Here is a 25,379-nt window from a genome sequence, read left to right as displayed (position 1 = left end):
TGAATTTGAGATGTGCCTGTTGGTCATTCAAAGGGAGATGCCTCGCTGGCAGTGGTTGATGTGGGATTGCAATTCAAGAGCAAGAATAGAGCAGAATATATAGATTCAGGGATCACATTTACATATGAATAACTCATAATAGCTAACATTTGTATAAGACTTTAAGGTTTATAAAACACTTTCCATATAATATTTCACTTGATCCACATTATAACCCTGTGTGGTAGGTATTATTATTATCTCCATTTTACAGATGAGGAAACTGAGGTTGAGAGAATTTAAGTGCCTTCTTGATGGTCACACAGCTCAGTAGTGCCAGAGGAAGAATTCAAACTCAGATTTCCCAATTCTAAATTCAGAACTCCATTGTACCACCCAGCTGGCTGCCTCTAGGAATGATAATTAAATCTATGAGAAATGATGATGTAACTCAGAGAGTAGAGGATCCAGGAACAAGCTTTGGAGGAAAGCACATTAAAATGGGGAGGAAGTTGTTTGTTGTTGAGTCATTTCAGTAATGTTCATCTCTTCACTTTCCTTGGCAAAGATACTGGTGTGGTTTGCCATAGCCTTCTCTGGCTCATGTTATAGATGAGGAAACTGAGGCAAACAGCGTTAAGTGACTTGCCCAAGGTCACACAACTAGTAGTTGTTTGAGGTTGGATTTGAACTCAGTTACTCCAGGACCAACACTCTATCCACTTCACCACCTAATTGATTAAAGGAATTCTCTAATTAACTTGGTGAGCTTACACAATTAAATTGATGTGCTTGAACTTTTGAAAGACCCTTACCATACAGAACATGGACATAACATAACTGATGTAGTCTAGGTGGCTGGGACTGCACCTGGGATGAACGGGTTGGCTAGACTTTTGGGAAAATGATCTCTGGTAGGAGAGACAGCACTTTATGCTGTTTCATAACATCAAACTGATGGATCTGGACAGTCCTTTTTAAAATATTTTTTGTCTTTTCCCTTCTATTTTCTTCTGGAATGTGCAAGAGCCTTTTATGGCTGCCCCAGAGCACTTGGTAGCTATGTATTTGCTCACTGGGTCTGGAGGAGAGTTACTGGATTCTTTTTACTTTTTATTTTCTCTTTCTGAGTACTCATCAGAAATCAAAGAGCTAAGAGTGGATTTTCCTTGATCAAGAGATGACAGCATCTGGGAGAGGGGTGGAGTACACTTGAGAAGCACATGGTAGTTACATGTGACCCTAACTTCCTGGTCAGAGGAATTGTGGTGCCTAGTAGGAAGAGTAATATGATTCTGGCCATCAGTGTGGAGAAAGAGCATAAAGAAAAGTCAATAACATGGAGAAGAAAAGGATTGCTGGACAAGAGTGAGATTATACTGTATAGCATAAATTCATAGTGGACCCAGTCAGCATCATGTCACAACTTACTCCCAATGTTTATATCATGTAAGTAAGAACAGAGAAGGTAGATGGAGGAAGAGACTCCAGGTTAGAGTTTGGTAAGATGTGACTGGAAATAGGACAAGGGAACAAGGAATTCAAAGGAAGATGATAGCATGTAGTTGAACTTTAATCAGTTACATAATCAGAATTGTAAAGGAACAAAAATGAGAACAGGGTGAGAGGAAAGAATGGAGGTTATGGTGAGGATAGATTTTGAAGGACTAGTAGGCCGACGGAGAAATATACAGATATAAAATTATGACCCAGATTTCTACATCATAGAATGTAGAGCAGTTGGATCAATTAGCCATCAATCAGTAAACATTTATTAAGTACCTATTGTATGCTAAGGTAGATGCATCAAGAGTCCAATGGCTCCTCAGTGTAGTCCAAAGGCACTTAATCTTTTTAGTGGCATCAGCCCTTTGGCTCTGTGGTGAAGCCTGTGGACCCCTTTTCAGAATAATGTTTTTAAGTACATAAAATAAAATACAGGGGATGGCAAATGAAATGAATTATACTGAAATATATATATATATATATATATATATTTTTTTTTAATAATTAAGTCCATAGACCCCAGTTTAAGAACTGCTGGGTAGACTAAGATTGAGTGACTATGTAGGTATTAAGGCAGTTGATGAACTGGAAGGACAGAGTATTTAAAAGGACATAACCATGTAGGTTGAAGTTCATGAATATGAAGGCTTGGGTTGGGGTAGAGAGGAAGACTGTGTGATGGCTATTGAATTCCTTAAGAAGGAAGAGGAGGGCGGCTAGGTGGAGCAGTGAATAGAGCACTGGCCCTGGAGTCAGGAGGACCTGAGTTCAAATTCGGCCTCAGACACTTAACACAAAAACTAGCCGTGTGACCTTGGGCAAGTCACTTAACCCTAATTGCCCTCCAAAAAGCAAAAAATTAAAAAGAAAGGAAGAGGACTGTGGCAGGAAACTGGTGAATGTCTACACCAGTAGGTAATAAAGAAGATCAGCAGTGAACCTGGAGGGAGGCAAAACAGCTGAGGGGACATGGAGTTTCAAAGAGTTTCCTTCTTGTGGTTCAGTATGTTGGAGGCATGAGAAAAGGTGGACGCAGTACTGGAGAGCATGACCAGAGAAGTGTCTTCAAAGGAGAAGGTTCAGTCTGATGATGATTATGATGATGATAACTAGCATTTATATAGTGCTTTAAAGTTTGCAAAATGTTTATATTATTTCACTTGATCCTCATAACAATCCAGTGAGGTAGATGCTCCTATTACCCCCATTTTACAGATAAGGACACTGAGAAAACAGCATTCTAAGCGACTTGCCTAGCCAGGGTCACATAACTATCTGAAGTAGGATTTGAACTTGTCTTCCTGACTCTGAGTACGGCACTTTATTCACTATGCCACATATCTGCCTACTGTGTTTCCCCGATAATAAGACACTGTCTTATTAATTTTTTTTGGACAGAAAAACACCAGAGGGCTTATTTTCAGGGGAGGGCTTATTTTAATGAACATTGACAGAAATTTTAATAAACAGGTAAATGTGAACAAAAAAATGTACCTTTATTCAATAAGAAAATCACTGGGGAAGAACAGGATGACGTGCTCACTGCTGCAGCTCTGATTGGATGCAGCTTGGAGCGCAGCGTGCGTTTCACTGGGGGGAGGACGGTGCATACAGAGGGTACCGTAATGTAGCGTGTAGCGCAGGGGATCACTTTCACTACAGTAGCAATCTCAATAGGGCTTATTTTCGGGGGAGGGCTTATTTTAGAGGAATCTTACACAGTAAGGGGAGGGCTTATTTTCGGGATAGGTCTTATTATCGGGGAAACACGGTATGATGAAGACATCTAGGAAGAAGGAGAATTTGTTAGCAACAGAGTGGGGCTTCTAAAGGTCACAGTGAAATGAGGGTAGATGAGAAGGGAGGGTATGAACTATGGAAAGATAGAGCTAAAGTGGATAAGTATGACTAGAAGAAGAGAGAAGGAAAGGATTTTTTTCCATCTGCAGACATTATCCTGAATTCTTCCCTCAAAGAATGAAGGAAGTTCTGGTTCACTGGGGTTCTAGCTGCTCAGAGTTCTGTGATGACTGAGCACCATTCAGTGGGAATGGGAGTGTAGGTAATGGTAGGAGACAGCAGGGTGTTCTATCCAAGCACCTAGGTCAATGAAAAACTGGTATTCCTACATCCCGAAGAGGACCTTGTATTGGAAGGCACATTGTATTCCCACTCTGGGATAGTGGACTGTGCACCTTGCTCAGAAGATGTCCTGTATATGGAGCAAGTGTCCCCTTCCTATTCCTTGAGTCCACTCTCTCTCTAATTTCCTTGCCTTTACACTGGCCATACTTCATGCTTTCCTTTTCCTTTGCCTCTTTTGAGATGCAGCTGAAACATGATCTTTGTGAACCTTTCTTTAGGCCCTTGAACAACTAGCAAAAGGGTACAAACTAGCTTCTATTTATCTAACTACCATGTATATATTTGTATTTATTAAATTTTATTTATGCTGTACTTGTATGTGTATCTCCTGGTAGAATGTGAGCTCATTGAGAGGAGAGATTGTTTCATTCTTTGTACTTGTCTCTCCAGTGCCTATCACAGAACACATAGTAGGTGCTTAATAGATGGTTGTTTAATTCAGTCATTTTGAAAATGTGCTGGGTAGGTTTTCTGCTACTTTCTCTACCCTGAGGCTAAGGATCTGTAATGACTTTAAATACTTGCCTTTAGGAACCAGTCATCTACTGCCTGTGACTCTCAGAGACTGAAGATCTGTGAAAGCTTTGAGGCCACTTTGGAAAGAAGACTTTACAGGTCTTCTGGCCTCTTCAGGGTGTTGATCTTTTTATATATTGTAGGGTAGTGATAATAAGAGGCTGTTAGAGAGCTGTTTATAGCATTAATGGAGATCTGTTTATAGCATTAATGGAGAGCTGTTTATAGCATTAATGGAGAGCTGTTTATAGCATTTTGAAACCACTTGTATAATATACAAAATTATTTTAAAACCGCACCTTGTAATTATTCTGACACACATAATATGATTACCCTTTAAATATTAGATGCTTTGGGATATTTGTGCAATGTCAATCATATTATGAATACCTGCTTATTAACCAAGTAACATTTTGTTTCTGGTTAGTCTTGGCCTTGTGTCCACAGGTTTCAACCTGCCAAATTCCTGTGTAAACATTTTAGTTTGGTTTGGTCCTCAAAAGTAAATGAATACGTTCTATCTTTTATACTGTTTATTCATAGCTGTCAATTGAGCATGCATGTTTTTTAAAACGTCAATCTATACACAGATTAAAACAACCCATCACCTCATAAGGCTGCATACTCACCTTTTGCTTGGCTTGATTAAAGCGTAATCTTCCTCTCTGAACCTTCTACCCACTGCATACTTTGGTGGCCAAACAAAACAAGTCTAATCCTTCTTCCACTTACATGGCAGCCTTTCATTTACTTGAGGACACCAATCTTGGTCTACCCTTAAGGCTTATGTTCTCTAGGCTAATCATGCCTCTCCTTTAAACTATTCCTCACATGGCATGTGAGACCCTTCACCATTTTGATTGTTCTCCTATAGACATGCTCTAGTTTGTCAATGCCCTTCTTCACATATACAGTAGATGTCATTTGACCAGAGCAGAGTGCAGTGAGATTGGACCAGGACAGAGTACAGTGGGATTATCACCTTCCTTGTTCCAGTCATCATGCTTTTATTAATGGGACCTTGGCTAACACTACCTTTTTTTTTTTCTATTCCTCTATTAACATATTGATTCATATTGATCTTACAATTCTCTAAAATTTCCAGATCTTTTTTTACATTAACTATTGCCTAGTCATTCTTTCTCCTCTTTCTCCTTCTCTCCCTCCCCAAATTGTGGTTGTCTTATTGACTAGAAATGTAGAAATTAACATTAATTCAATTCGATGAACTTTTATAAATTACCTGGAATTTGCAAGAGACCATGGTAGATATTAGGGATACAAAGACAGAAACTAAGTAGTCCCTAAAGGGGCTTATAGTCTAATGACATTGGTCCTTCTCAAATGACGGTTGATTTAATTTGCCTCTAACCTGTCAAAATGCTTTTTGTATTCTGAATCTTTTGTCCCTCCCGTTGAGATTTTCAGCTTTATAGATTTGACAATCTTACTGACTATAACTTCAGCCAGGTCTTTTATAAAAATGTAGAAGATTATACGGCCAAGGACATAAGGCCCCCAAATGCCTCCATCAAGTTGACATTGACTCCTTAGTGACTATTGTTTGGGTCATTCATCCAGTTCCATTTAACCATAAGCTCTTCCCCAGCCCATACCTCTCTAGCTTGTCCACAAGATTATTATTGTATCATAACTCATTTTCTTCAGAAATAATCTACAAAAGCCCTGTCCTGGCTGTGGTTCAGTAAATGGTGTGATGTATCATTCAGAGCTTGAGGATTCAAATCCTTTAATAAAAATATATACAAATGCCCACCCAGGTAAAAGCAGTTTCTAAAGTAGTTACAAAAGCAGTTCAAGGAAATATAAGCCAGTAAAAGCCACAAGGGCAAGGAAATTAAAAGCAATCAGCCAGCAGGTTCCATGGAATCTCAAGAATTCCCTGCCAAAAAACACTTCTGTATTCTTCTAGCTAACATCTGGGTCCTATATCAATCCACCTGGGGTCAAAACTGACTTAGACTCCCCCATTTCTGCACCATACCTTCTTTGCTTACAACAGTGTCAGCTGGTGGTGTGGGAGTGAGGAAGGTTAACTCATACTCCCCCAGTTCCACCACTATGTTGGCCCACAACAAGCCCAGGTCATTTCACCTCTTGACATGAAAACTTCCCATCCTGATCACTCTGACAATGAGGTATTCTCATCTCTCAATTGCTGTAGCATAGCATACAGGCTATATAAGCCTATATCATGCAACCAAATTAGATAATAGACTAATTATTTTCTAATTATTTTTGGCCATATATGTTCCCTTCCCTACCCCCAGCTACAGTGCAAAGACTTGATCACTAGTAGCTGGTAGAACAGAGGTGAGCTCATAAATGTGATTAACAAACAAGAAAGCCCTCTGCTTTCAGGTTAGTTTTCTAACCTTTGCATGATAAAGGAGAAAACATTTCTTCTAAGCAAACCCTTAGTACTATGGAATCTAAGGACCTCGGTTTATATCCTATCTCTGAAACTTGCTAGCTGTTACTTTGGGCCTGTGGCTGGTTTGGGGCTTGAGTTTTTCCTTGTCACTATAATGAGGGGGTTGGACTAAATGACCTTTGAGGCATTTTCCACCTCTACAATTATGATTCTATGACCGAAATACTATTTATTTGTCTATTTGCAATGAATTATTGCAATGAATGAATATTAACTAATGACAATAGTATGTGTTTATAAAATTTTACACTTAGCAAAGGATTTTTCCTAACCAAAAACCTTACCTCCATTCCATCTCCATTCAGACATTAAAGTGATTTTCCTAAATCATAGGTCCTGTGATGCCAACCCCTCCACCCCCCTGCACAATCCTTCCTCATCCTTCCTGTTCCCAGTAAACTCCAGTGAATTCCTATTGCCTCCAGGATCAAATATAAAACGTTCCATTTGGCATTCGTAACCCATTGTAATCTCTCCCCAGCCCCTTCCAGTCTTCTTACTTCTTGCTCCTGGCCTCCTTGCTGTTCCACAAACACGACATTCCTTCTCTTGACTGAGCATTTTCTCTAATTGTCACCCATGCTTGGAATGCTCTCTCACCTCATCTCTATCTTCTGACTTCTCTGGTTTCCTTTAAGTCCCAACTAAAATCCCATCTTCTACAGGAAGCATTTCCCACACTATTAAGGACCACTCTGTCATATATTAAACCTGATATACAAATAGACCAGGTTTGCTCAGTCCACTTCTGATTACCTGCCTCAAAGTCTATGGTAGAATTCTGTGCCAAATTCTATAATAATAATAAACAATTAATATTATATAGGGCCTTAGGGTTTGAAAAACACTACATATAACCATAGTTTCTCATTTGCTTTTTATAAGGTAGATGTTATTATTATCTTCATTTTATAGATAAGGAAACTGAGGCAAACACCAATTAAGTAACTTGCCAACACTTACAAGTGTCTGAGGCTGGATTTGGATTCAGGTTTTCCTGCCTCTCAAACTCCAGTTCTCTGTCCACTTCATTGCTTAGCCTGGCCTCTGCTGTAGAATCAATATTTGATGCTATTCCATTTGGGTATTATTTATGACAATGATTTTCTTTTTCTTTTTTTTTTTTTAAAGCAATTGGGTTTAAGTAACTTGCTCAAGGTTACACGGGCAGGTGTTTCTGGGTGGGTGCTAAGTGTCTGAGCCCGGATTCGATCCCCAGGTCATCTCTACACTGGGGCTGGTGCTCTTACTTGCTGTGCTACCTGGCCACCCCTAAATTATTCTTTTATTTAATTGGAGTTAAGTGACTTGCCCAAGGTCACATGGCTAGGTTTTGTGTTAAGTGTCTGAGGCCAGACTTGACCCCAGGTCCTCCTGACTGCAGGGCCAGTGCTCTATTCACTGTGCCACCTAGCCACCCCGACAGTGATTTTCTATTCCAACAAGGTCTTTCTTCAAAGAAGACAGTTTTCTCCTCTGAGGAATTGGGGGTCCTGTTCAAACCAATCAGTCTATATGCCTCATTGATCAGATAGTTGGCAGTTTCTCCTATTTATTGCTCTTTCACCAAGTAAAGAGTGCTGGTTTTGGAAGAGGATGATCTGAGTTTGAATCCTTTTCAGTCATTTGTTAACTTGTATGCCTTTTGACCAGTCAATTCTCTTCTTTCAAATTCCTCATCTATAAAATGAGAAGTTTGGACTATCTGAACTCTAAATTGATGATTAACACTATAATGGGCAACACAGGTAGGTGTGTTTTATTTACAAAGGTGTACGTAATCATATACACCCTCTATATTGTCATTCCCTCCTCCCCTCCCCATCCCTGAAAATTTGCATGTCATTGAATATTTAAGGAAGATTTTAAAAATAAAGTTTATATACTCTTAGATGTATCAGTGCAATACACTCCCAAGTGTAGCCTTAATCAGACTACCATGTGTAGCAGCAAGCACCCCAGTATCCCCAGGGTGTCTGCCAGCACAGGTTCTTGGATCTGCTTTGTTAAAGGAAAGCAACTCAAAATGGGTTAACAAGCTTACTTTAATCAGTCAGATATGTATCGTTTACCTAGTTCAGGGGAAAAAGGTCAGCACCCCTAACTTCAGAGTATACAGACAGAATTATCAAGACAGAGAAACAGATCAAGTAGACAGTTTCCAAACTGTCCAACCATTACATCCATACCAAATCAACATCTGGGTTTTTTAAAAGCAGGGGAGGGGAGGTGTCAACAGCCAGCTTCCCAGAGTTTCATCTGATCAAATCACAGAACACTTCTCAAAGTGAGCCCCCAAAACAAAGCTACACATCAGGGCTTATATAGCCTTCTCCTGGCTCAGAGAATGTAACAACCTTTTGGACCCACTGGCCAATCAAAAAGTATCTACTGAAAAACAAGTTTCCTACCCCAGGCTCCAGGTGCACTTTAGCCTAGGCACAGGGAAGATCTTAAAAATTTACATTTCCATTACACCATGTAATCAGGAAATATTTAACAAAATAGATATAAACACAATAAAACATAGATAGATTACATTTTAAAACTAAGTTAATATGCTGCTTGCAGAGATTCTTAGATATAAATTGGTGGCCCTTGAATTTGAAACCATCTTAAATTTGATTGCACAAGTACCTTATATCCTTAAATATGATAAACCTAATAAGATACGTGAATTAGATTTTTGTATATGTAATGATTTTGTAGCTGATTTTATCATGTATTCACTTAAAATAGTTTTGTTCTGATTGAAGCCCTATTTTTCTGCTTAGAATATTAGCTATTAATATTTGGTAACACTTGAAATCAGATCGTTTCAAACATAAGACTGGCAATCTATCCAACATGCCACATTGCCATGTTGAATAGATGGCCAGTCTTGTGTTCAGAAAGACCAGAGTTCAAGTACTACCTATTACACATACAAGCGTTGTGATTCTGTACAAGTCACTTAACCCCAGGCAAGCAAATACTATAAGTTGCTGAGCAGATGCTAATCTCTATTAGTATTGGGAGTTTCCTCATCTGGAGTTCCATATGCTAATGAAGTCACAAGTCCAATCTCTTTGTTTTACTTCAAACAAAGAGAGAATTAAAAATGTGCTCTAAAAACTTTTTGAAAAATTAAAACACTAAACAAGAGGAGAAATCATTCTTTTGATACCAAACATTGATAATTGCACTTATATTTAAACGAAGAATTATTACCTGTATTAGTTTACTTTGACCTCCTGTGATTTATTTTCTTTCAGTACAGTTTATTCCTGATGAAAGAAGGTATACCAAGTTGAACCACACAAAAAGCAGTGCCAATTTATACAGTGTAGATGCAGTATTTAGAACATTCCCAAACAAATATAACATTAGATACTCTGAATTAAAAGTAGGTGTAAGTGTTTATGGGTTGGTTTGTTCACACCCTACAATAAAATATCGTCAAGGAACAGGTCAAATTCCAAGGTAAGCTATAATCATATTGAAACTAAATTTAACACATACTTTCAGGACGGTATGTAAAATATTTAGTACTTTGGTCCACCAGTTCTCCTCTATTGATAGTCAGGGAAGGTCTCCTGGAGCTGAGATTTTAAGACAGAGCTTCCTTTCTTCACTCAGTTAAACTTGGAAAGGGCCTCTTCAGTATCGTGTAAGTAAATTGCATAGGAGAGGAAATGACTGTGGGGAGGATAAGCTGTTTAGTCTCATTTTCTGTGTAAAGAGGTCTGAAGTAAATTCTGAAGAGAAGCTTGTTCTCCTTCCTTTTTAGTGGCATTGCATATCATTGCTAATCCACCAAGGTAAGTGTAAAATGTAAATCCTGAATCTGTCTTAGATTTTAAATGGTTAGAAAGACCAGACATTTGGATATTAAATGAAAACGATTGAAATGTTTGACGTTCCAGAGTAAAGGCTATATAAAATATAGACCACTTTATATTTTGAAATTATTTATTTTATGGTATGTTGATATTTGAGACATTTAAGAATATTATTAAAAGGTGCATTTTATTCCAGTCAGTTTATTTTTTTCATAGTCATTTGGTATTGGAAACACTACATAATTTTTATTCAGAGATGATACACTAGGTTGTCTGATGAAATTATATCATCTTGATGATAGTATACAAAACCTATCGAAAATGTATGTCTTTTGACTTCAGTTGCTACTGAATTAAAAGACAGTTGTGTTTTACTGGTTTCATTTATGCTCACATACATTATTTTTCTAAATATTTTAAGTGAATTTTGTTTTTTACAAACTCAGATGTCTTTCAAGAATAAATTTGATTTGGACTGAATTATTGTGAGTGAAAATTACATATATTAAAAATGTAATCAACTGCCAACCAGATAACCTCTCTATTACAGTATCCTTATCACTAGTGCATTTTCTGATAACATCTTAAAGGATACCATACATTATCTAATTAATTTCAGGCCCTTCAGTGAGTATTGTTATCATACTCCTCAATGAAGAATTCAAATTGTAAAAAGATTAAATGACCTGCACGTGGTAGTATTATTAGCATTAGAGGTAGGATTCAAACCTACATCTTTTCTGACTCTAAATCCAGCATTTTTTCCAGCACTTTGTATCCTCAATCATTACTGAATTGTGTATACATATGTATATGTTTGTCTGTCTGTCTAACTAAAACAGGCTTTGTTTTCCATGAACCTGTATGTTCTGCACATGGTAGGCTTTTAATAAATGTCTGTTGAGTTGAATGCTTATCTTTAAAACATCGGGTGCCATACTGTATTACATTTTCTTGTTCTGTATGCTGTCAGGTCACATTCTATTTCTGAGGTCCACAGTATTTTGGACAGAGAAGTGGCAAAAATATTAAGACAAAGATATTATTTTATACACCAAAAAAAAAAAAAAAGAAATACTATTGGAAAAAAAAGTTCACTTGTTTATTACTTTGAGTTCCTCTGAAGAAAGTTGTATTTCACAAAGTATTATGATTAGGGAAGGGAGGGGAACCATACAACCATTGAAAATGGTAGAAATCTGTAAAAAAAAAAAACCAAATAAATAAAATTTACATTTTTCAGATTTATGATGAGTAAATTAACAATTTTCATAGAAACTGATTTCATGTCTTTTGTAACATCAGTTTTAAATGAATATATAAATATAGGAAACCTTGGGTTTTCTATACTGAAAATCATTGACAAAGGTAACATTGATAAAGCGTGGGCTTCTAGTGCCCCTGGATCCTGAATATTAAAAAGTCTTATTGTTGCTTTCTGTTTTTATATCATTTTCATTTTCCAATACTTACCCTGCCTTCTCCATCCTCCCGTGGAACCCTCTCTTATAGAAAAGAAAAATATTTAAGCGAAATAAAGGGATATAGGAACTGAATCTGACAGCATAGGCAATAATCCACACCCTAAATCAACACTTTTCTACACGAAGGAAGTAAATGTACTATGCCATTGTTTCTCTATATACCATAATACATCTTGTGTAGTCTAAATTCTGTCATCTTTTAGTATAATTTTCATTTTCACAATTTCTCATATGATTATTTTGTTTCTGCATCAATTTATACAAGTCTTCTCACACTTATCTAAATCCTTTAGTACTTTTCCAGACCATGTTCTTTCACTGCTTTCATGTGCCTTCCTTCCCATTCTCAAACCTGCTCAGTTCTAGCATGTCTTCTATTATTAATGCCTTCCCCTGCTCCCAATCCTTTTTCTTTCCCTGCCTTCCCAAGCTCCCAATCTCAGATTATTTCCATTATCCACCTCCTTTCTTTCCTCTTGAGTTGTTATTGAATGGAACTGAAGAAAGTGACATGACTCTGCTATGTTCAAAACAAATTTATAATATTTAATTTCAATTGAGCCTTCACTTCAGCAAGGCAGTCCATTCATTCCTTTGGAACTTATTCTTTGTCCTACTTCCTACAAAAGCTGTTTGAAGCATTCTCTTCTCTCCTTAAACATCCCATACTGCACCCCATTTCTTCACCCCATTCAGCTGAGGGAGGACTTTATTTCATACTTTATAAAGGAAGTAGAATCCATTCTCCATAATCTTTCCCCTTCCCCTCACTGTATCTTATAATCCCTAACATCATCTCTCTTTCAGTTCTATTCTTTTTTACTGTTTTTTGATGACAAAGTGGCCCTTTTTCATCCCCTCCCATATTCTCCAGTAAACTGCCTTCTCTCTCTAATCTTTAATTTCTTCCTATCTACTGGTTCCTTCCTTGATGCCTCCAAACATCCAAGTCTCCCTATTCCTTAAAAAAATTATTTATCCCTTTCTCTCAACCAAATGTCTAGAAAAAGTTATCTACACACATTATCACAACTTTTGTTCTGAATCATGTCTCATCTTTTTTCAATATGGCTTACAACCTCATATCTCAAATGAAATCCAAGATTTTAAATTCTGAAAATTAATGATAGAAGGAAAAGGTTTAAATCTTATACTTCAGCTTCAATCTCACCCCCTACTCAATAAACTCTAGTGGCTCCATATTACCCCCAAGATTACATTATATTTATAAACTATATTTATATAATAAATAAACAAATTATATTAGAATAATAAATAAATAATAAGATAAAAATTCTATTTATAAGTTCCTTTGATTAGATTTTAAAATCCCTTTACAGCCTAGCCTCTTCCTATCCCTTCAGTCTTCTTATACTTTACTACTCTCCATGTACTCTAAGATCCAATGACACTAGCCTTCTTACTATTCCTCCCATATGACACTCGAAAAAATTTCTTTAGATTATATCTCTTCTTCACTGGTTATTTTCCATGACTTGAATGCTCTTTCTCCTCATATCTATGCCCTGCTTTCTTTCAATAACCCAGTTCAAATCCTACCTTTGCTACTGTTAGTATCTTCCCTCTGAAATTACCTCTCATTTATACTGGATATATCTCATGTGTGTCTAATTGTTTTCAGGTTGTCTCCTCCTATCTCAATCAAAATGTGAACTCCTTGAGGCCAGGGATTGTATTTGCTTTACTTTGTATTCTTAATGCTTAATATAGTGCCTAGCACATAACAAACTCTTTAATAAATGCTTGTTGACTTGACTAAAATAGTTTTCTCCAAAGTTACCAATGATCTCCTAATGACAAGGTCTGATGACCTTTTCTCATTTGATGTTCTTGATTTCACAGCATCCTCCAACACTGCTTATCACTCTTCTTCATTTCCAATACTCTCTCCTCTCTGGGTTTTTTTTTATTGCTTTCCTGGTTTTCTTCCTACCTGTCTGACAACTCCTTCTCAGTCTCCTTCTCTGGATCATCATCAATGATCCTAACTGTAGGTAGACCTCAAGTCTCCATACTGGATCCTCTTCTTTCTCTACATTCTCTCACTTGGTGATTTTATCCCTTCCATGGATTTAATGATCATATTCATGCAGATGACTGACACATTTATATATCTATTCCTAGTCTTACTCCTCAGTTATGATCCCACATCACCAACAGCCTATTTGACATTCAGTATTGAATATCTCATAATAATCTCAAACTCAGATCATCTAGAACTGAATTCATAATCTTTCCCCCAAGCCCACCCAAATGGAAATATATATATATCTTTTCACTTACCTCTAACAGAAATGTTGTGTTTCCTTCAATTACCTAAAAACATTATTTTGAGAAAGGGCCCATAGGCTTCACCAAATTCCCAAGGAGATTGATGGCACAAAAAAGGTTAAGTACCCCCATGACTATGCCATGCTGAATCAGGGAAAGCTTCAAAGAAGAGGTAGAACTTTTACTGGTCTTTAAAAGATTGGTAGGATTTCAACAGAAGAGGGCAGGCGAAGATGGATAGCATTCCAAACATAGCAACCATCATAAGAAAAAGAGGTGGAAAATCACAGGATGGGATATGGAGAATAGTTCAGTGTAACTATGGCATCGGGGACTGAGATAAAAAGTAAAGTTGTGTCAAATTAGGGAGGCTCCTGATTGAGAAGCTCAAGAGTTTGAACTTTTATTAGTGACTCTGAGTAGTTCTGAAGTGGAAAAGTTCTTACAATTTTTTGAGCTCTCATACACCTTTTTTCACATACATGTTTTAATTCTTAATGCAGATGAACATATATGAAGGAAACCCAGCAAAAGTGAACCAAGATACAAATTCAGGGCACATCCCAGGGGTAGCATGTCTTCAGGGAAGGAAGAAGCAAAGTATGCAAGGAAGCATGGGGCAATGTTGGGCAGGTGGGCTGATGCCAGGTTTAGGAGTATCTTGAACACACAGTTATGTTTTTAACTTTATCTAATAGGAAGTAAGGGGCATCAAAGGTTTTGAGCAGAGGAGTGACATGACCACATAGACAAATATCATATATGAGGGCTGCATTTGGATTCAGGAGTCATGTATTTGAATCCAACCTCACAGACTGTGTAATCGTCATCATGGCTCTTAAATCTTCAGTTTCCACTTACATAAAATGGGGATGATAGGGGTGGCTAGGTGGTGCAGTGAAATGAGTACCAGCCCTGGAGTTAGGAGGGCCTGAGTTCAAATCCGGCCTCAGACACTTAACACAAAAACTAGCTGTGTGACCTTGGGCAAGTCAGAGCCCCAATTGTCCTGCCTTCTCCCCTCCAAAAAGAAAAAAAATGGGGACAATAATACTTGTATTACCAACCTCAGAGGGCTGTTAGGAGAAAAAACATAATAAAATCTGAAAGTTCTATATAAATGTGAATTGGAGATGGGGAAATTATAGAAGCAGGAAGACCTTTTAGGGCACTATTACTGTAGCCCAGGAGGGTCATATTGAGAACCTTTATTAAAATGGTAACAATGGGAATAGAGAGGAAAGATAGATAAAAATTTAATTTTTTCTCTTTCATTGTAATCTTCAGAAAATAATTATAAGCAAACAAAAAGTAAACTATACAAAAAAGTATTATATAAGAAACTGTTACCTTTATGTATTCATTTAAAATATATTTTAAAGTTAACTATAGTAACACAATTGCCTTTTTTTAAGGGGGGACATCTCCTTTGGCATGTGTTGTTTTTTTGCTTTTGTTTTTACAAATTAGAGCAACTCTAAGGCTTTTACTCACACCCATCAGATTGTATCTTTGGGTATAAAGTGGTGAAGGTAGAATATATGAGACCTACTCTAACCCTAGCCCTCTCCCTCAGAGAACAAGTGAATGGCGGCACTTCAGTCAATCTTCTGGTTTGTATGGTTCCAGATCTAAAGGCATAATTAAGCAATGTAAGAGTTGAGTCCTCCCCTTTTTCTGTCTTTTCTTTTGCAAAGCCAGGAAGTCTGGGAATCAGACTAACATTTTATTCAGCATAAAAAGCCCTTTGTAGCAAATAAAAACATTTAAAAAATCATAACTGTAGTTATTACCCTAGGCAATTAGTAGCTTATTTACGGTATGCAAGAATAACAGGGACAAAATATGTGTTTTGGTAATTAACTGGATTCATGTAAAACTAGTAGACTATGAAAATATTTCATTTGTAGCAGTCATTTGCCCAAGACCATTTTGTTGCGTCAGCAAATATGTTTTAGCAGATACAAACAAAACAAGTGGTTGGAAATCTCACTGCTGAATACTCTGCAACCTTCATTGTACTTGGTATCATAGAAAGAGTTTTCAACTTGGCATTGGGAGATAACTGAGTTTGGAACCTCATTCGGATATTTATTGGCTACTTGACCTTTGATAATTCTCTAACTTTGAACATCTCTAAACCTCAGTTTTATTATTTGTAAAATAGGGATAATGTACTACTATGTTAGATAATTATACATTTCCTACTTATGGATTACACTTGTGGCTTAAGGACCTTGAGGAAAGCATTTGGTAAAAACACTATATAAATAAGAGTTGTTATTCTTGAAATATTTGCTTGTTGGATTGGCCTGGATTGCTATTGGCAAAAATTTGTGTTAATTCCGGATTATTCAACTTGAAGATTAAGTGCAGACACCTTAGAGGAGCTGTTTCCTATTTTTGGTGGAGCTGTTTATTTAGTGGTTATGTTGCCATCAGTCTAGCTGCTGTAGCAACCAGTAGAACTGCTGAGTGGAGTGGGGTCAAAGTTTGAAATCAGAAGTGACATCATTATAAAGAGACATTGCATTTTATGTTAACTATGTAAAAAATACAGGGAAGATTTGAGACATGAGTCAGTCAGTCAACTAGAGAAATGTAATTGTAAGGGAGAATGGTGGCCAGGAAGGAGGAAATAAAACCATTTTCCGGGAATCTTTTTGACTCAACAAATATTTGAGTGCCTACAATGTGGAAGGCAGTGTGTGCTAAAGCACTACTCAGGTATATAAACATTTACATGGGAATGGTGTCTGGCACAGAGGTTGTCGAATGGAACTGAACATCAGAAGGCATATGTCATGACTTGAGGGAATATTTTACGAGGAATGCTCTTGTGTGAGCATGCAACAAAGTCATAGAACCAAGAAGAAGAACCATAAAGCCTTTTGTAAAATAGTTGGAATGTGCTCAAGACTTCAGTTTTTTTCAGTCATGTCTGAATCATCATGGCCCCGTGGTGGGGGGGGGGGAGTTCTTGGCAAAGAGACTGGAGTATTTTGCCATTTCTTTCTCCAGCTCATTTTACAGTTGAGGAACTGAAGCAAACAGGGTTAAATGACATGGTCACACAGCTAGTAAATGTCTGAGGCCAGTTTTAAACTCAGGAAGATGAATCTTCTTCACTCCAGGGTCAACACTATCCACTGCACCACTTAGCTTGACCCTGCCTTTAAGACTTAGACTTATCTTATAGTTTTGTGGAGTTCCATCATCATAATCTACATTGGATGGAAGGCCTCTAGGGTCTTGGACAAGAGCCAAATCGTCAGGATTAAAGGGGAGTCCACTGGGATGTAGTTATGCTAATTTAGACATGTATGAAGAATTGAGTCAGTCAGATCTATAGAGAACTACAGCTTGGCAAGCTAGAATGTAGTACAGTTATTCTGTCCACATCGTGGGGATTAGGAGGATGGCTCCCCCTCGACCGGGAAAATTTGCATAAAATATTTTGACCCTCCCTTCATAGCAGAGAAGCTTGAATTTTTTCTTTTTCTTTTATTTACAAAGCTACAATAAGTGCCTACTTACTATAAAACTTGAGTGAAGTATTTAGTAATAGAGTATATGTAGGTCAGTGTTGAGTAAAAATACTATACATTTGTTTTATGCATTTTTGAGTTTCCACACTTTTTCTGTGTTATCTCCTGGCCTTCACATGTCATCTGCAGCTTCTGCAAAGCTTCCCCCAAATTTCCATTTAATTTCTTTTGCCACCCTGTGATAATTTGAAACCATGATGGGGAAAGACGTGATGTAGAAGGGATAGCTGTAGATAAAAGTCGTGAGAACAGAAGAGCCAAGGATAGGTCAGAGAACAGTTTCAGGCAGTATTTGTCACAAAGAGGTAAACTGAGGGAAAGTCGACAGTGGAAATCAATATTTGGAAAAAGGGCAGCTCTTTTTAATCACTGTCTTTCAGCGGACAATTCTTTATAGAGCAGCAAGCTCCACAAATAGCAAGTGAGATATTATGAATGAATGAAAAAGAGGCATTTACTCAGCCCTGTCTGCACAGTGCTTTGCCAAGACAGTGTTGGAGATACAAGTAGAAAAGGAAGACAGCCCCTGCTCTCAAGGAGTTTATATTCTAATAGGGGGACACAACACATAGAGGAAATTTTAGCTTCAAGTCTTATGGAAAGGCCCTTTGCTCCTTTGGGTACCTGGCAAAGCAAATGGCAATGCAATGATTAAACCATAGAAGCTTCTGGTGTGGAACCATCTGACAGTGCTGAGGATTTTGCTGCTGAGGAAGAAGGGTCTGCAGTACTTGTAGAGAAAAGTTGCTTGGTTTATCTCCCTAAGAATTGCTTCCTTGGACTGTGGATGCAGAGCCCAGACTAGAAGCAGGGATATTGGCCTTGGACAAGTGCAAAGTGCTGATGGTAGTGGTGTTTTCAGGGTCCGTTAGCTTATATCTGGCTGTGGAGGCCCCTTCTCCACAAGGATTGTTTCCTTTAATAACTGCTGCAACGTCTCAACCTGTAACAGTATATTCATAGTTTGGGAAGTACAAGGGAATAAATGGTACTCATTCCAAAAGGGGGGGAACACAAACTTTCAAGTACGGTGATCCAAAAAATGACAGTGCAGTGAGGTAACCCAGTGGATACAGTTCCAGGCTTGAAGTCAGGAAGACCTGAGTTCGAAGGCAGCCTTGGACACTTGCTAGCTGTGTGACCCTGAGCAAATCACCTTAACCTCAGCTGTCCTCAGTTTCTATATGGGGGGCATGGGAGAATATGCTACATTTGTATAAGATGTTGTAATTTGCACCTTCACTATAGCCCTGTTACTAAGCTATATTATGAAGTGAAAGTGGCCCAGGGATCTCAGTTTCTCTTTCCTCTACCTCCTTCAACCCATCCAGAGCTGTGATTTCAATGCTGTAGAGAGCCCTGAGTGAAGAAGCCCCCTCGACCTCATATGCATCAGCATAACTCTGTAACTTATGTACTTTAGGGCTATCCAGATCCCTGAGAGATTAAGTGATTTGTCCAGGGTTATACAACTAATCTACCTCAGAGATGGAGCTTCTACCTAAATCTTCCAGACTCCAAGGCAGACTCTCATTACTAGACTCATGATGACATTTCCCACTCAACAGAAAGGACTTCAAATAAAGGCTCAGTGATGGACAACATTGCTGTCATCCAGGGACCTGAGAGCTAACGCATAAAGACATCATCAGACTGGGTGTTGGGTGGTGGACTTGTTGGTTATACCGATTCTCCAAGCCCACCTGCCAAATACAGAAAAGTGCTCTTCCTTCCATCTCCTTCTGTGTACTGACTGCAGCTCACTGATGGGCTCATATGTCGCCTGTCCTTAAAAAAAAAGTCCTTCACTTCACCCTGACATTTCCTTCAATCTGTTGCAGTATGTCTCCTTTTCATAGCTGTAGTCTACGAAGAAATGTGTGAAATCTCCACCCCCAATTTCTCCCCATTAATTAAAAAAAAATTAAACGTTTGTAATGCACCTTGTATCTCCACTCTGCTGAAGCACTTTTCAACATCACAGTTGATCCCTTTAACTACTCAGTCTGCTGGCCTTTTCTCTTGGCTCTTCCTGCCTAAACCGGCGCTCAGCAGCATTTGCCACCCCTGACTTCTTTCCTCTCTTGTTCTCTCTTCACCTTGGTGGTGTTTCTTCATTTCTGTACTTTTCTAAGTTTTCTTCCTCAGTTTACCTTGCTTGATCATTATCTTACACCTCGGTGGCGGGAATGTCTCCCCAGGGTGTCTCTCTCTCTCTCTCTCTCTCTTTTTTTTTTTCCTTTTTGGAGGGTAATTGGGGTTAAGTTGTCCAAGGTTACACGGCTAGTTTTTTGTGTGTGGGTGGGTTTTAAGTGTCTGAGGCTGGAACCGAACTGGGGTCCTCCTGACTCCGGGGCCGGTGTTTTACTCGCTGTGCCACCTAGCCACCCCACTCTAGGGGCTCTTGTATCTTCTTTCTGTCTTGCTGATCTCAGCAGATCCTCTGGGTTAATGTATCATCTTTAGGTAGATGATTCCCCCCCCCCCCATATCTGTCTTGTACTCCATTCCTGCTTTTCCAATTGTTTTCTTGCTCTCTACTTGGATTGCTTATGAATACCTCAAACTTTAAATAAAACTCGAAGTGCCATAAAATAGGAATACAATAGAGTGTTATTGAATTGAATTCCCCTTAAACTTGCTTATCTTTTGAATTCCCCTTTTTCGGATGAGAATATTGCCATCTTTCTAGTCACCCAGATTAATAATATGAGTTATCTGTGCCTTTAGGGGTGTGGGCAGGCAGAAATAGCCTGGGTCTTCCTTTTCCCCAGTGTGACTCCTCAGCCTGATAACCCCATTGATCAACATGAAAACTTTGCAGTGTTCCATTTGTAACTGGGTATAATTTGCTGCTCCTTATGCAGCCTAGAAGCCACCCACTTTTGGTGGCTTACCATTTTGATGCCAAAATTGGTGTGGACACCTGACTGACTGACTTAGCACCCTGCAACTCAGAACCCCTGAGGTCAAGCAATCCATCTGTCTTAACCTCTGAGGTAGCAGACTCTAGGTTTCTGTGCTTTACCACATTTTACAAACCCCCTTTTCTACTTCTGGGCTCCAAAATATCCAGTCAGTTGTACTTGTTCAGTCATTTCAGTCATGTCTAACACTTTGTGACCCTTCATTTGGGGTTTTCTTGGCAAAGATACTGGAGTAATTTGCCATTTCCCCGTCTCTCTTTGTCTGTCTCTGTCTCTCTGTCTCTCTCTGTCTCTCTCTTTCTCTCTCTGTCTCTGTCTCTCTGTCTCTGTCTCTGTCTCTGTCTCTCTCTCTCTCTCTCTGTCTCTCTGTCTCTCTGTCTCTCTCTCTCTCTCTCTCTGTCTCTCTCTCTGTCTCTCTCATTTATAAACATGATTTGTTGTTAGTCATTTTTCAGTCATGTTCAGTTCTTTGTCACCCCCCCCCCCCCCCCCTTTTGTTATTTTTTTTTTTTTTTTTTGGTTTTTTTTCGGGAATGGTTTGCTGTCTCCTCCTCCAGTTTATTTTACAAATGAGGAAAATGAAGCAAATAGGGTTAAGTAACTTGCCAAGGGTCTCACAGATAAAAAGTGTCTGAAGTCAAATTTGAAATCAGGAAGATGAGTCTTCCTGACTCCGGGCCCCATGTCACCAACTGTCCTATATAGTATATATGTATATTTAATAAACATACCAAATGTGTGTGTGCACATCTTTTTGTGTGATTAGCCTCTGAGCATCAGCAATCATTCCCTGAAACAGTTCCTGAGTACCTTAGAGGTGTGTGATTTTCAAGTTAAAAACTACCTTGTTAAAATTTTCTTATTAAAAATGGACTTTCCATGTAACTACAAGTTAATGACAACTTTCCTCTTAAAGAAGTTAAGAGATTTTGTTATAAGACATTTTTAAAAATAATTCTTGTCTTATTAAAAAATACTTTGCTATTAGTATTTCAATTTTTAGAGACATTTTATTTTCTTTTATATTTAATTATTGGAAAGCTTTTAGAAGTTTACTTTGATGCACTTTGGACTTGAATAATGAATTTAAATAGAAGCCTATTTTTTTTTTTTACAAATATAAGGTTTGACCTATGAAACCGCTTTAGTAGATCACAGATAATTACATTTTTTTTCCTTCTGGATACTTTAGAATGCCAATATAAGTTGCCTTATGCAATAATTTCTTTTAAAATTGACATTCTGAATTTTTATTTTGAGCTATATTTTATATTACTCATTTTGTTTTTTGTACAACATTCATTTTCAAATATGGCACATTTGTTTTTTTTTCTCATCCAGTGATCTTTGTAATAAAAATTAAAAAGAAAAAGAACACAGTTGAATAAAACATACCAACAAATTGGCCACAGCTGGTAGTATATGGAATATTTAACTTATAGTCCTCCGCTGCTTCAGTAAAGGGAATCACTTTAGACCATACATCATTTTTTTTCTACTAGTCCAAATTAGAAGACATATTAATTCAAAGCAAAAGGCATTTGATTTAACAGGAACAGTATAAATAACAAGAAAATTCTCCCAGTCACATGATACTCTCTGACAGATTTCTTTTACATGAGCAGAAATGCCATGTTTTATAGTAGGCACTTCCTGGTCCCTACAGCTTCTAGTGGCTTCCTCTCTAAGGTTATCTTCAGTCTACTCTGTATTATTTGATATATACAGTTTTATGTCTAAGTATCTCCTTCTTTGAAAAATAAGCTCCTTGAGGGCAGGAGGGGTTGTTTTTCGTTTTGCTTTGTGTACCCAGCCCTTAACACAATGGTCAATATATACTTATTGATTGATTGATCAGTAGCAAGTTAAGTGGTGGGAGCACACCCAAGGACCATGGAAGTACTCATGGATCACAAAGTAATGCTACACAATGCTTTTAAAATAAGAAAAGGAGATGGTGAATCTACTATTGGCATGAAAAAATTTAAAAATACCGTTGTAAATCTATAAATTAATGTGTAAATATAATTTTTGTTTTTACTTTTTTTTGGAGGGGGGAAGGAAGGGCAATTGGGGTTAAGTGACTTGCCCAAGGTCACACAGCTAGTTTTTGTGTTAAGTGTCTAAGGCCAGATTTGAACTCAGGTCCTCATGATTCAAGGGCTGGTGCTGTATTCACTGCACCACCTAGCCATCCTATAAATTTATTATTATGAAATATTAGAAATCTAGCATCAAAACCAGTTATAATAGCTGGCATTTATAGCAAATCAATTATAATACCTGGCATTTATATGATGCTTTAAAGTTTGCAGAGTACTTAACAAATATCTCATTTTCTTCTTTGAAGAACTCTGGGGAACAGGTTCAATGAGTATCTTTATTTTATAGATGAGGAAACTGAGGCAGACAGCTTAAGTGACTTGTCCAGCATCACAAAACAAGTTAAGTGTCTGAGGCCGGATTAGAGCTTGTGCTCCTGACTCCAGGTATGATGTTCTATTCATTGAGCCACCTAGCCAAATATTGTCGAAGTGGATATTCTTTTTTTGTTGTTGGTTTTAAGCTTTTCCAGTTGAGGAGGATTAAGCTCATAACAGAATCCAGTAGAAGAACTTTAAGATGTCTTCCATGTTATATCCAGATCTTTTAGACATTCTCAGCCATAGTAATCTATCATTTGAAACATGTTTTCTAAAACCATTCTTGATGGCTGATTTTGAGTTTTCCTACTAACAAGTTTGTATGGCAGTACAAGAAACCTAATAGGGATTATAAACAGGTTAACACTTGTGAGAGAGGGAACACATGTAGCCAGAATATCTCATGAACATAGGGCTCTGTGCTACCTGGATTCCCTCTCTACTTCCAAAACTGCCACTAAAGTATACTATGTGGTAGATGGAGGAAGTCATTAAATGGTAGTCAGGAAGACCAACGTCTGAATCCTGTCTTAGAAATTTACTATTTGGGGCAACTAGGTGGTATAATGAACAGAGGACTGGCCCTGGAGTCAGGAGGACCTGAGTTCAAATCTGGCCTCAGCCACATAACACTTACTAGCCATGTGACCTTGGGCAAGTCACTTAACCCCAATTGCCCTGCATTCCCCCCTCCAAAATAAAAAAGCAAAAGAAATTTACTATTTGTGTGACTTTGGGCAAGTCATTTAGTCTTTCTGAGCTTCTCTTTCCTCTTCTCTAAACTGGGACTAATGATACCACTTATTTCAAAGGGCTGTTGTAAAGATCAGGTGAGATAATGACTTTACAAACCTAAAAGCACTATTAACATGTTAGACATTATTATGATGTCATCTGGTCTCATGGTGCCATTTCATGGACTGCTTTCTTCTGTAGGCTATGAAGTAGGAACTATTTCATGGTCTGATGACTTTTCTCCCCTTTACTCTGCTAGCTCTTGGTTTGTAGTCGCTGATTCTCTGCATCTGCAGGCATCTCTTGGTTGTCCACTGAGTTTTAGCTCACGTGGAGTCTCTTCTCTGCAGTGGTAGGGGCATAGTTGTTTGTGTGTGCTTTGTACAACTAGCCCATAACCTCAGGGCTATTCCTGTGAGTCATATCCTTAGTCTCACCCATTCAACTAGGAAAAAACTCTTAGGTCAAATCTATTTTCCATTTTTTTTTTTTGCTTTGCTTTCAACTGTACCTCTCTAAGATGTGCCTGCTGTTAGAGTTGGGGTAAGGAAAGTCCTTTCACCTCTCTTATTGTACCTGGCTATTAGCTTGAAACTCCACTAATTACCCTGGAGCTTCCTATAAGACCATACATAGGGTGGAGCTGCTAAACTTTTTCCTACATTACTATTGGCACCAAACTCTCTGGTCTATGTTTTAATAAGACTTGAAAAAATAGTTCTTCTTCTCATTACTCCTTAGGATGAAATATTTACTTAAAGTGGGAGTTATGTAACATAAAACTAAATTACACAGAAAACTTTTTTTTGGAGTACAATTAGATTTTAATGTAATTAAAATAGATTTCTATAGGAAATCTATTTGTTCTTGCTACCTGTGCTGAGGGATAAAAGCTGCACTTGTGATTTATGGGCAAACCACTTATCCTGTTTGTCTCAGTTTCATCATTTGCAATAGTAATAGCACCTACCTCTCAGAGCTGTTTTTGGCATAATATGAGAACACAGCACTTTACAAACCATAAAGAAGATCAGTTCTCAGTCCTTTATGATCTACTGCTTACACCTTGCAAGTCAAATAAAGACTGTTTATATTTGCCAAAGGGATTGTAATACCTGTATTCTCTTTTGAGATTGAAAAGACTGAGGAAATTGTGGGAGTCTCATAATCTAATCAGTCTTTTTCTTTTTTTTTTTTTTTTTAAAGCAATCGGGGTTAAGTAACTTGCTCAAGGTTACCCGGCCAGGTGTTTCTCTGGGTGGGTGCTAAGTGTCTGAGCCTGGATTCAATCCCCAGGTCATCCCAACACTGGAGCCGGTGCTCTTACTCGCTGTGCAACCTGGCCGCCCCCGAATCAGTCTTTCTGTCAAATGATAGAGGAGGAAAAGGAATAAGCATTTATATGATCCCTACTATGTGTCAGGCACTGTGCTAAGCCCTTCACAAATACTTCATTTGATCCTTACAGCAACCCTGAGATGTAAGTGCTGTTATTATCCCCATTTTACAGTTGTGGAAACAGACCAAAAGAAGGTAAGTGACTTGTCC

At 38.0% G+C, this 25,379-nt stretch overlaps 1 protein-coding gene across 11 annotated transcripts in view; it reads left to right on the top strand.

Moving 5' to 3' along the window:
• Window positions 1–25,379, top strand: part of EPS8 (EGFR pathway substrate 8, signaling adaptor) — a 258,356-nt gene that overhangs the window by 93,026 nt on the left and 139,951 nt on the right. For 4 of the 11 annotated variants that reach the window (XM_069106137.1, XM_069106134.1, XM_069106131.1 and 1 more), the window contains one exon: window positions 23,065–23,162. The exons of the other annotated variants lie outside the window; for them this stretch is intronic. The gene's annotated coding sequence lies outside the window, so the exon portion shown is untranslated. The remainder of the gene's footprint in view (window positions 1–23,064; window positions 23,163–25,379) is intronic. 11 annotated transcript variants of the gene reach the window in all.

This window comes from Petaurus breviceps, unplaced genomic scaffold (genome assembly GCF_028583685.1).
Source record: "Petaurus breviceps papuanus isolate PSGF00001 unplaced genomic scaffold, PetGlider_PUasm1.0 78, whole genome shotgun sequence".
Taxonomy (NCBI): Eukaryota; Metazoa; Chordata; class Mammalia; order Diprotodontia; family Petauridae; genus Petaurus; species Petaurus breviceps.
This window is presented reverse-complemented; position numbering and strand designations above follow the sequence as displayed.